At 41.4% G+C, this 12,159-nt stretch overlaps 1 protein-coding gene and 1 long non-coding RNA gene across 7 annotated transcripts in view; one reads left to right on the forward strand and one right to left on the reverse strand.

The window, feature by feature from the left end:
- DLGAP1 (DLG associated protein 1) overlaps nt 1-12,159 on the forward strand; it is a 404,901-nt gene that overhangs the window by 344,419 nt on the left and 48,323 nt on the right. The gene's annotated exons all lie outside the window — the stretch shown is intronic.
- Nucleotides 4,135-6,541, reverse strand: LOC135444364 (uncharacterized). Its single transcript, XR_010439207.1, has 3 exons — nt 6,366-6,541; nt 6,034-6,205; nt 4,135-4,388 (listed from the first exon to the last, which is right to left on the reverse strand). It is a non-coding gene; the product is annotated as an uncharacterized LOC135444364 (long non-coding RNA).

Below are 12,159 nucleotides of genomic sequence, written 5' to 3' on the forward strand. Positions count from 1 at the left end.
ATTCTATTTTAAAGTGTGGGCTTGATATAAGTGTGCCAAAAGTGCTAAAATTGAAGTGCAGAAGGCTAGGAAAGAAAATCTGTGGTTTTTATGAAATGTCAAAAACTATTTAGATGTTTTGTTTTCACTCCATGGATTCAAGAAGCAGTGATGCAAATAAATCAGAATCTTTTTTTTTTCATTAAAATAAATTAAAATCTCCTAAGGAATATCACATCAGACTAGTAAGTAATTGCACATAATTGAGACTCACAAGTGAACAAAATGGGTTTCAGGTGCATGTATTCAAAAAAGTCTGTAAATATTGATTGTGTGTGCTAGAAGGCAAAATTTAGCCAGTGATTTCAAAATTCATCACTGATATTCTGTTGTTTGTTCTTTTCTCAGTACCCCAGCTTCATAAATATCTTTCTGTTTAAAATGTCTTCTCAACATCTGAAAGGTTCAGTAAAACTTAGCACCTGGGAGGAGAAAAATGCACAAAGTCGTTGCAGGTTCTGTCCACACAAACAGCAGCAGACAGGAACTTAGATTGAAACTGGTGTCCCAAGTGGCACCAGGGACTAAGGGTTTCATCAAGAGCAGAGTTATTCATAGGAATAGCTGAAAAATGTTGGGACAGCCCACATGACTGGTGGATTGGCTGTTTCAAAAAGACAGGCAGGACAGAACTGGAGGAGTCTCACTCTTTATCAAGGGGAATTTCTGACGCACAGAAATCAACCACAGCAACTGCGCAGCCCTACAGAATGCCCTTAAGATCAGAGAAGGCATCTTCAAGGGGAATGTTTCAGTAGGCAACTTCTACTGACCTCCAAACCAAGACAATATTTGGGGCACTTAAGCAAGCTGTGGCAGGTTCACAGAACCTGCCTCATGTGGGTGACTTCAGCTGTCCAGACATTTGTTGGAAGAACAGTACAGCAGCTCATGTTATCCATCAAGTTCCAGGAGTGCTTAGGAGGACTGCTTCCTCATACAAATATTAGAGATGTGCCAAGCAGGAATGAAGCACTGCTGGACTCCCAAACCGAGGAAACCTGCTTTGAAATGCCATGGTCAGTGATAGCCTTGGCTGTAGTGATCACATTGTGGAGTTTGGGATCGGCTGGGCATACTGAAGGTTAGTACTAAACCAAAAGTTTTAGACTTTAGAAGAGAAAACTTCAGCTCAGTCACAGCTCAGGTGGCAGGAAGAGCAGGTGGAAAGGGAGGGTGGTAGTGTCCTCTGGAACCTTCCATGGGGTATAAACATGGAAACAGGCTGGAAAGCTTCCAGAGAAGGGAAACAAGGACAATCAAAGGACTTGAAAGTCTGCCATATGAGGAAAGGACTGGAATTGTTTGCCCTTGAGAAAAGAAGGCTTAGGGGAGACCTAATCTTGCAGGGGACCCTATCTGAGAGAAGCTGCCACTGCCATGCTAATAACATTAACACAAAGCAACAAGTACCTGATAGCAAGATGGCAGCATTACTGAGACAACAGAAGTGCTTGGTTGCATTAATTTTATGGCACCATCCAAACTCCTGAGTCAGAACTTCAGTGTCTAGCAAGGCTGTACTCTCAGTAGTGATGGTGAGCATCAAAAGGAAGGGGAGACAACCCTGCAAAAACTGTTGTGCTGCAAAGAAGGCAAAGTGAATTTTTGGTTACATCATGCAAAAGCATACAATTCTGCTTCATAGAATGTAGCATATTTCTGTGCCTCAAGTGATGAGAGTTTCACTCTCTGGCTGGTTCTGGGTAAGATGTAAGCCTGGGTCATGTCCAAGTAGAATTTACCTGCAGTGATGGCAATAGCGTGTTACACCAGCAAGAACTAAAGACACTCTGGTGCTGGAGAAAATTCTCTATACTCTGGATGTTTTGGTCTGAGGGCTGAGGAGCACAGCTGCCTTCATATTCTCCTTTATTGGGCAGCAGCACGTACCAAGCAGGCTGATCTCCACATCACTCTAAACTCAACATTGCTGGCAATTACAGCTCATTCTTTAGGAAATGCCAACTTGAGAACATTATTTGAGGTATTGGTCTAGAAGCTGTGTTAGGTCTGGAATCTGTATTCCTATTTAAATCTCCCAGCCACAAGAGGTAATGGCACATAGACAATTGGAGAAGGGTTTGCTTGGCCAAGGTGCTATGCAGCAGAGGTAGTTCCTCTGTAAAACCAGTGGCTTTGCTTAGTCCCCCAGTATGCCAGAAGGCTTTTATTAGGCTTTGCAAGATGTAATCCAGAGGACCTCACAGGTTTTTTCTCCTTTTTGTTCTGCCTTGGACAAGAAGATAATTTCAGATTGAGGCATCTGTAGCATATGTTTTCTGCAGAGCTGGTAATAATAGAAACATTGCAGTGAGGTCCCTGCATGAGTTACGTCACTTGTTTTTTGACTGGGCAATCAGAGAGGAGCTAGCAAGGAAGCCTGCTGTCAGTGCTGGAGAAAGGATGTAGGTCCTGGCAGCAAGCCCAGGCCTGCTCAGCAGATCAAAGGCTCTTCCCTTGGCTCCCATAGCAGCCGGAAAAGCAGCTGCCCAGTACCCTTTCAGCATCCTTCGTTCCTTTCTCCTCTGCCAGCAAATAACTTCTTTTTGCTCCCCACCTCAGCAATAGTCCCTTTTTTTCCCCCCTCGGTATCTGCCAAGCAAGGTCCTTATATGGAAAGTGCTTGTGTTTACTACCTGCAGATCTCAGGGCCAGCCAGTGGGAACGCACTGGGAATACTCTGGTTCTCACATGCTCCTCCCTTCCCCCAGATATGCTCCCAGCTGAGACTTTAACCTGGAAGATGAGGCAAAGCTGAAAGGAGCAAGCCATGGTTCTAAACCACATGCCGTTTTCCAAGCCAGCCTGATGGAAGATTTGAATTTGGAAAAGTACTTTTTGTGCCAAAATAGCATAACAGCCATGCTTTGAAACCCTTCCCACTCACCTCCCAGAAAAATAAATAATGTGGGTTTTCTGTGGGCTTCTTCATGGTGGTTTTTCCTTTTTAAATACACGACTGCCTTCCTCCAAAGCCGCTGCTTGTCAGTGCTGCTCCTGGCTGTCCCTGTTAACTGGTTCCTGACGGGAAGTTTGTCTGCCATGAAAGGAGAGTCAAGCAGACGTGTCAGAGAACTGCAGACTCTGCAAGAAGAACACTGTGTCTGCTATTGCACTGCTGTTTCTGCTTCAGTTACACTATGGGCTGGCTGATGGGAGCCTTTAAAAACAGCAGCGCTGAGCTTCAAAGGCTCATGCAGCCTTACATACCAAATTACTGCTAAATAGGGGATGAAAGCCTGACCCTTGCTTGCCCCGCTGGCAGGGTCGGCATCACCAGCACCTTTTCTCCTCCCCGGTTTGGAGAGTTGATCAGCCCAGTAGTGTTAGGTGAATAAGCTGTCCTGCACGGGTCTGCTAAAGGTCTTGAAAATATTTTTGTAGTTGCTTTTGTAAGCACTGTGAGGCACTCCAGCCTGCAGTCACAGCTGCACTGTGGATATGAGGTTTGCCTTGCTCAGTTAGCAGTCCCCGAGCTTGGGTTTGCTGATTAATTATCTGCCATCATCACGATTGGTATGGGAGCAATGTCTTAAAAGATCTTTGTTCCCAATGTGAGCTTCTAATGGCTATTAAAACTGTGAGTGTTTGGGAGCTCCTCTGGGGAGCTCTTCTCCCTGTGCTCACACACTGCTAATAGCACCTTCATAAGGGTTTGCCTGCTACAAATTGCCAATAATTAATAATATTCTATATAGAAGCATCAGACACAGTTAATGCATGTGACTACAGGCTGGCCCAGTGCCTAGCCCAGATGCTTTGTAGACAAGTTTTTCTCTGCCTCAGTTTCTCCTTCAGTGAAATCAAGAGAATATGAGACTTAGTAATGTTTGTGGGTGAGTGGGGGAAACCATTGGAAGGGACAGGTGCAGAAGCATAACAGGTTATTTTCCATAGCTTTCCTTATTATACCTGATGCTTTTTTAATGGAATCTAGTTTTCAAACTCATCTTTTGTATAAATACGCCATATTAAGACATCAGTGGCATGGTGGGGAGAGTTGGAATAAGTAAAGAGAGTGAACTTCAGGATCATTATCACCAGAAATACAGATAATTGTTTATTATCATAACTCTAATGAGGCACATTCCTGTAAATTTTTTTCTCATTGTTGTCCTTAATTGTTCTTCTCCATGTGTCTCTTACCACCATTTCTTTATTATGTGTATTGCAAAAATGCCTCATGGGTCCAGTGAGGCACCAGTATCACAGGAAAGCAGTGGAGCTCCTTGAGTATGTGCAGACTTTTCTTTCTACCTCCATTTTCTGTCTTCTCTGCCTTTATTGGCATCTTCTTGCTTGCCTCTTCTTTCCTCCCTGTGAGTCTGGTTTCCTCTTTACTACAACTGAAACAAATAATTTTGATGAAACAAATATAAAGAAGGAGGGCAAAACACTCTCTTGTGTTTTGTTTAGTAGTGAAAAACGCAGCATTATAAAATACCAAAACCCCAATGACTCTGTAGGGAAATTCAGGTAACAAGTAAAACATATGGACACCCAGAGTAAATACGTGGATGCACCAGGCAGGATTCAATTCAAGATCATGATGTGTCTGTATCCCAGGAGGGATCTGAGAGAGTCATAGGCCCTGGACTTCAACACTTTTCAGAATTATGGAAAATTAATCATTACAGTAAGTTTTTAAAGATTTTCAAGGAGTGGGTGAAGAAAGCAATTTGTCTTGAAAGGACAGCTCAGCGCTTTCTTGATCTTTTACTGTCCCGGTAAATCATTTATCAGGGAAAACTTTCAGAGAACTCCCACACAAACTATGCTAGACAGAGCCTCCCAAAAGTAATATTAGTCCTCCTTTATGCTTTCCAGACCTAAAAAAAGAGAGGCTGTAATACCAGGGTGGTACAGGCCCCTGCTTGATAGTGTGAGGGCTTCAAAGCTTCCCTTTTCTGAAATATTAACTGAATTGGTCAGGACCATTTCAGGATGTGCATTTCTCATTTAACCTTGCTTTTATGTATTTTGTTTCTCTGATACCTGACACAAAATTCAAAATAGTACCACAGTGTGAGATCTTTTCTCTTTTGAATTATTATAATGGAATATGAGCTTTATTTTTTTTTCCCCATTAATTGTTCTGGTTGATTTCCCTAGCTTAGAGCAGAGGTGTGGTTTGGAAGGCTCAGATTTTAAAATATTAAGAGAAAGGGGGAAAAAAAGCAAAAAGGAGGAATTTCTCCCTGCACATTAGAGGCTCCCAGAAAATCTGGGATCACATACATGACTTCTGGAGCGATACATTTTAACTTGTGTTCATCAGTTATGAGGTTTTGTCTGATCTAAAATATCCCAAACTATTCACTGTCATTTGTAGGCAGCATCAACTCCAATGTGCAGTAACAATAAGTAGGTATTAAAAAGGAATTTCTCTATTTATATTCTGAGTTTCAAACAATTCAGTTGCAATTGATTTATTACAGGAATATTAATTTAATTCAAGGACCAGAGCTTTGAGAGCATTCTAACAAAACATTAAGACTGGCAATGCAAATGGGACTATGAGGAATAATGGATAATTTCTATTATTGTTTTCTCCATGGCTGTAACCTTTTCCCCATCATAGATATTAGCACATTGTGAAAGGGAAGAGTGTAGGAGGCACAGGAATAACTTTGTATTAATTTTCAGCAAGAAAAACAAAAGCAGGGGTTGAAAAAGTTTTGTGTCAAAACAAAGTGTATGTGCAGAGAAAGTAGCTATACATGCAAGAGAAATGTATTTTTATCATTATTGTTCTTATCATTATTATTTGCACCTAGCATGAACTGATAGATTTTAATAAAGCTCCTTCATCCTAATTATGTAATTAGCCACATTTCCCGTGGGCTGTGAGAAACCTGGAGAAACTGAAAAGGGGTGAAACAAGTGGGTAGGTGGAGATTATAGAGAGAGAAGGGGCTGAAGTGAGAAAGAGGTAGTTCAGGGGAAAACAGGCTTCATCTGCTATGTTTCTCATGGAAAAATTGTCCTCACCCTTGCCAGCCTTGAAACTTGGAGGCTTTAATTGTGGACTCAAAATAAGAAACCTGTGGTTTTCTCATTCACATGGGCTCCGTCTGCCTGACCGCAACATCTGTGAAGCAACGATGGTGTTCTAAGCTCTCCCAAACCTTGAATTTTGCAATTAATCTTCTGGAAAAGCTACCTGAAACGAAGTGACAAGAGCCTGTATTAAATGCTCGGTAACATGTAATTCATAAGTGTCAAATGCAATGTTAAAAATCCCCCTCTTCCCTGCCCTCATACCTATCCCTACTTTAGTTCACCAGGAAAATTTGATTCCCCTCACCCCAGAGAGCATTTACCTGGCACACAGACCTGTTCCTTGTGCCCTGACTCATCTCTGCTCTGGGACTGTGTCTGTCTCCTCTGCCTCCGTGTCTCAGGAAGACAGCGTTAGCTGTTTGCCAGCATTAAAGCAAACATGGCTGCAAAATCTCTTCCACACAGCAGCTATTTCCAACAAGCTGCTGTGAAGGAATTTCTGCTAAAAACAGAAGAGAAAAAAAAGAGCTGGTATCTCAAAATACTTTCCTCATTGCAGCAGTCAGCTGAGGAGGCATGTCAGGAGAGAACAACATGATGCTGTTCTCAGGTGATGTGGGGTAAGGGGAAGAGGGTAGGAGACACTGAAATGTGTTCATAAAGCAGAGAAGGAAACCTCCAGACACACAAAGAGGAGAAGCTAATGTGCCTTCAAAGTACATTTAACGTGGGATTGCTGACATGTCATCACAAGCACCAGCACAGAGCTATTACATGGGTCACTGCAGGGACAGGGTTACTGTGCCCTTCTGTAATCCTGTTGGATTTATTTTATATTTAACTTTGCTGTTGAATTCCGCCTTGTATAATGTTTGGTTTAGGAAAAAGTGCTACAGCATACCATTTTTTAATTCTCATCTAGCAATAACACTTGTAACCCCAACACCCCCGATATAATTTTCATCTGAAAAGTAATGTAAAGTCTCTTTGAATAGTATCCTTCACTCTTCACAGGTATTTTTCATGGGAACTTCAAAGAGAACTTTTCATTTTTTAGATACTCATGTTGTTTTTGCAGGTGCTTTACAAAAGTTTCCATTAACAAATAAACAGTAAGAGTCAGGTCTGATTAAAATTGTTCAGCCACAAACCATCAACACTGGATAAGCTAAGATACAGTTGAAGTGAGTTGCTTAACAAGTGCTAAAATCTGACCTAGCTCCATAAGAGGTGTTATAGAATGATGCTGCACATAACAAAAAAATACCAAAAATCTTTCCAAGTTTTGTGAATAGTAAAAGAGATGACTATGTTCATTATTGGTTATAAACACTTTTAACCCAAGCTTCTTCTTAATGCAGTTTCACTGACACACTCATAGCCTTCTATGATCCAAAATACAGAATCATCATCCTTCTTAAAAAAAAAAAAAAAAAAGTGGTTCTAGAAGCAAGCAAAAAGCAGCAGCACCTCAAACATGTTACTGATGTCAGAAAACTTGTAGCAAAAAAAAAAAAAAAAGAAAACACCTTCAAGCTTACAGTTCTCATAGGTGGGTTTTGGTACGGATATGGTGGGAGGGTGTTGAGACAAGGCCAGGGTCTAAACTGCATGTGCTCCAAGCATTTGCAAGGAAACTGGTGAGCCCTGGCTGGCCTGGGATGCTAGGAAACAGGACTTTCTAGGGATGTTTCCTTTGAAGGAAGAGGCAGCATCAGCAGGTCAACAGCTGCCTTTGTTGAGGACACCTGACCAGCAGCAGTCATTAAGTCCATCCATAGTTTCCCCTTTGGTGGCAGTATGAAGAATATCCCAAAAACACCTGTGCCTGAGCTCTGCCTCCCCTGTCTGGGTCACTTGTGCATGAGGTGACAACCCTGAGCTGTGCAGGTGGTTCTTAGGACACTCACCCTGAGCAAGACTCACTGACAATTCACTAACCACAGAAGCAATCCCAGTAGCTTCGTGTATTTGACAATGGTGGCCTTGTATCAATTCAGAGTTTATATATTTCCTCAGAAATCCTCTTACTAGTTTTGAAAGTAGTAGAAGTAATGGATATTTCTTTCTACTTCTTGATAAATACATTGAAGACTGTGAACAAAATCCAGACAAAATGTTGCTTGGGGCAGAAGCCATTATATTTGAAGAAGTCCTTGACATCTTCTGGAACAGAAGATATCTTGCTATTTTTCTTTTTTTTTTTTTTTTTATTTTTAATGTATCAGACTCATGAAAAAAAGGATCTATTTAGAAACCTATCTGAACAAATAGCTCTGAAGACAAAAGATAATTGCCTAATGATCGCCACTGTGGTAGCAACAAAAATTTAATTATTAATGGTAAGACTTCATCTCCACCATTTTTGCAGACTAATATGCCTTGTGGGATAGGGAATGTGCTTCATTAGGGGCTTCTCTTAAAAGACAAATGCAAACCATATGCACGTTGAGCTCAAGGTCTTTACCTCAGAAAAAATTATGTCCATAACTACACACTGCCTGTTAGCTAAATGTCATTCAAGGTCTTCCTTGTAATATTAGAAGCATGAGTAATACCAGATTAACCAAGTTCCTGAAAAGTATTTTGAGGGCTATTCTTTAAAGCAAATTAGATTGTGGGACATTGCTTAAGGCAGAGAGAGGACAGGAAACCTTAAGGAATGAAGCAGTCCTCTTGATATTTATTGCAGGTTGTCTGTGTATTGTTAGGCACGGGACTTTTGCATGTGAATAAGAGACACATGTACATGAAGAGAGAATAAAAAATTAAATTTGGGGGAAATTAGTTCAAATGGTGCCTCTACATTTGTGTTCTCCAAAGTGAAGGATAGCAAGTGCACAGGTCCAAAGTTCCAATGAGACACAGAGAGGGATCATAATATTCAGAAATACAGCATTTTATTTGGCAGGAAACAAAATACAGAAGCCAAAGTGTGTAAGCATATGTATTGTGTTAAGTATATGTATTGTGTATTGTCCTTAAATATAGAATATAGTTGCTGGTGAAAGGGGATTCTGCTATAAAGAAAGAACCATATCTCTGCTCAGTTCTTCAGCAATTTAGCTACTCTCGGTTTTATCACACAGGAGAGATTTTCACTCTGAGACGGGGCTCCCTCAGACCTGGGAACCTTAACCAATTGCAGTTTAAAGAAACTTAGAGTGAGCATGAATGATTAAAGACAGAAGGAAAAGAGTGTGAGGGACCAGCATGTATGTGAGAGAGAGAGAGAGAGCGAGCTGCTCTTTTTTGTAGGAGTTAAGCTGGGAAATGATTCCTGTCCTTAGGTACTGCGGTCAGTGAAGCCCAGTGTTGGGTCTGGACCTGCTAGTTTAACCCTTGCAGTATCAGGTGTGACCTTCTGATGGCAGCCACATGGCCCTGAGTCTGAGAAGTGGCACAAAGCTGGCAGCTCTGCCTTGCAGTGTCACAGTCCCATATGAGATCACTCTACATACAGGGCAACACTGAGTGGTCCTCAGAGGGACAACAATGTGTTATGCATAACAAGCTGCTTCATGTCCTGCCACAGTGACCCCCCCATTCCCAGAAAAGCACCTGCTCATGGCTGGTCAGCGGGGCTAGGGATGTGCTGGAAAAATCACGGTGCGTTCTTACTACACGATATACGTGTACACAGTCACATATCTGGATCTATTTCTTTTCTGTTTATACCTGTCTAGTTCTGTTGACCTTGGTGGATTTATCCAGGTGTATGTCAGGCCAGAATCAAAGCCTCTGCTCTGTCAGTGAAAAGGGAGTCAGAAGCTGGGCTGGTGTGCTAAACACAACACATGATTACTAGGAGAAATGACTTGGCAGGAGTTGAAGCACCAGACATACAGAAAATGTTTGCTTTGAAATTCCAGAGACTTGACTGTCCCTTTGGTTTTTTGGAATGCTTTGATTTAGTCATGTGGGGTGGGAGCTGGCTGTAACCTTGCAAGGGCACTGGGAACAGTACCTCTTGTGCAGCTACAGGAGATGTGAAGGGAATTAACTGTCAGCAAGCTTCAGGAAGACAGCAGATGTATACGTGGTTAAGAGAAGTTTGGCTGGCTTGTAAAATTTATTTCCACCACAAGATCAAAAGTGTATAAAATATGTAATCCTTGGATGTGTAATGTATAACAGGACATAGCAGTGTAAGTGAGGGAAGAGAGAATTCATTGCATGCGAATGGCTGAACAGTTTCACTCTTAATTACTTGGGAGCAGGAAAAAAGAAGGCTCCTGCAGTTTCCGCGATTACAAATTACACATGCCCACAAGGAACTCAGGATTTGGTGCATTTTAATAATCCATTTCATTATACATTTTCAGAAGTAAACATTCCAAGCCAACTCTGCTTGCTTTTGGGTGCAATTTACAGGAGAACCCTTGCATCAGCAGAAAGAACCACTGACGCAAAGCTCCTTGCTGTACTTGAGTGCTCACCTGATTTACCCACGCGCTCCTCAGTTAAAGGTAGCCTGTGTGCATTTTCTGCTTCTGCTCCTGCCACTAGCTCAACTGTGAGTGTAGATGGTGCTCCCCCAAAAACATTTCAGTGTCAGAAAAGCTGCAGTGGGACAGGATGCTGTTCCCATGTTCCCAGGGTCTCCTGCTAGACTTCTAACTCATTACGTATCCAGGACCAAAACCTGCATTCCTGGTATACACACTGGACATTGTTAATGAGGTTTGCATGAGAGGAGAGAAAAAAAAAAACACCTGGCTGAAATTTCCTCACAATAGCTTCAGTAATTCAGCCCTCTTCTGTAGCTTTTGTGTATTGTTAATAAGCGGTTCCATTTATTTTACATTGTTACAATGGCATTTATTTCCTAGGATGATAATAAAAGTAGGATGATGGGGAAGAAACACTGATTGCACACTGTAAAAGTGGATGTAACAAAAGGAAGGAAAAATTATTACTGCTGTAAAAATGTGCTTCTAGTCCACTTTCTTAATAACCCAACTATGGAGAAATATTCTGATTAGATTTTTTAAAAATATGTGTTCCCACTGAGAAAGCAGCTGATTCTTTCTCATTTGCCTTAGTCTCTGAGAGCAGTCACATGCATAAACCTAACAGACGATCTCTGATGAGCAAATTGGGGGGCACAAGAAACATGCTGAAGAACAGGGAAGCAGTACAAGCCAGACTACCCATGAAAGTTAGATTTTGTCTGTGTGGGACATCTTATCTGATGTAACTCATTTGATATAATCTAGGAGACTTTTACTGAAGTGAGCTTTAATGGAAAAAAGAATAGGTAGGTTATAATCATTGTTGACTTCTTGACTCTAGGCTTGCTAGTGAGGCATCTGCCTATGCTTTTGAATCTCCTTTCACTGAGGTTTGTTTTTTTTACCAGGCATCCTAGGAAGGTGGTTGATGCCCCATCCCTGTCAGCATTTAAGAGGCATTTGGGCAATGCCCTTAATAATTTGCTTTAACTTCTCAGCCCTGAAGTGGTAAGACAGTTGGACTAGATAATTGTTTTAGGACCTTTCCAACCAAAATATTCTATTCTATTCTATTCTATTCTATTCTATTCTATTCTATTCTATTCTATTCTAATCTTTGGCATTCTGTTTACTTAACATTGCACTTCACTGTGAGGTTATGTTGAACACTTGGATGAATAAAACCTACTTTTAGAGCACAATTCTTGTGAAGAGTAGCTGAGGGAGCCTGGGGTTGCTTAGCGTGGGGAAAGGGAGGCTCAGGGAAGGGAAGACCTTATTGCTCTCTGCAAGTGCCTGAAAGGAGGTTATAATGAGGCTCATCTCCTAAGTAATAAGGACAAGAGGAGGTGGCCACAAATTGTGCCAGGAGAGGTTTTTACTAGACATTACAAAAATTTTCTCCCCTTAAAGAGTAGTCAGGCATTGGAATAAGCTGCCCAAGGAAGTGGTGGAATCACCATCCCTGGAAGTGTTCAGAAGACATGTGGATGTGGCATTTGGGTATATGATTTAGTGATGGACTTGGTAGTGTTCGCTTAATTGTTAGAAGTGATGATCTCAGAAGTCTTTTCTAACCTAAACAATTATAATTCTAAGAAAAGGTTTTAAACTGTGTTAGAAAGTGGGATAGGAGTTATAAGAAGCTGATTGCTTTCAA

This window comes from Zonotrichia leucophrys, chromosome 2, assembly GCF_028769735.1.
Source record: "Zonotrichia leucophrys gambelii isolate GWCS_2022_RI chromosome 2, RI_Zleu_2.0, whole genome shotgun sequence".
NCBI lineage: Eukaryota > Metazoa > Chordata > Aves > Passeriformes > Passerellidae > Zonotrichia > Zonotrichia leucophrys.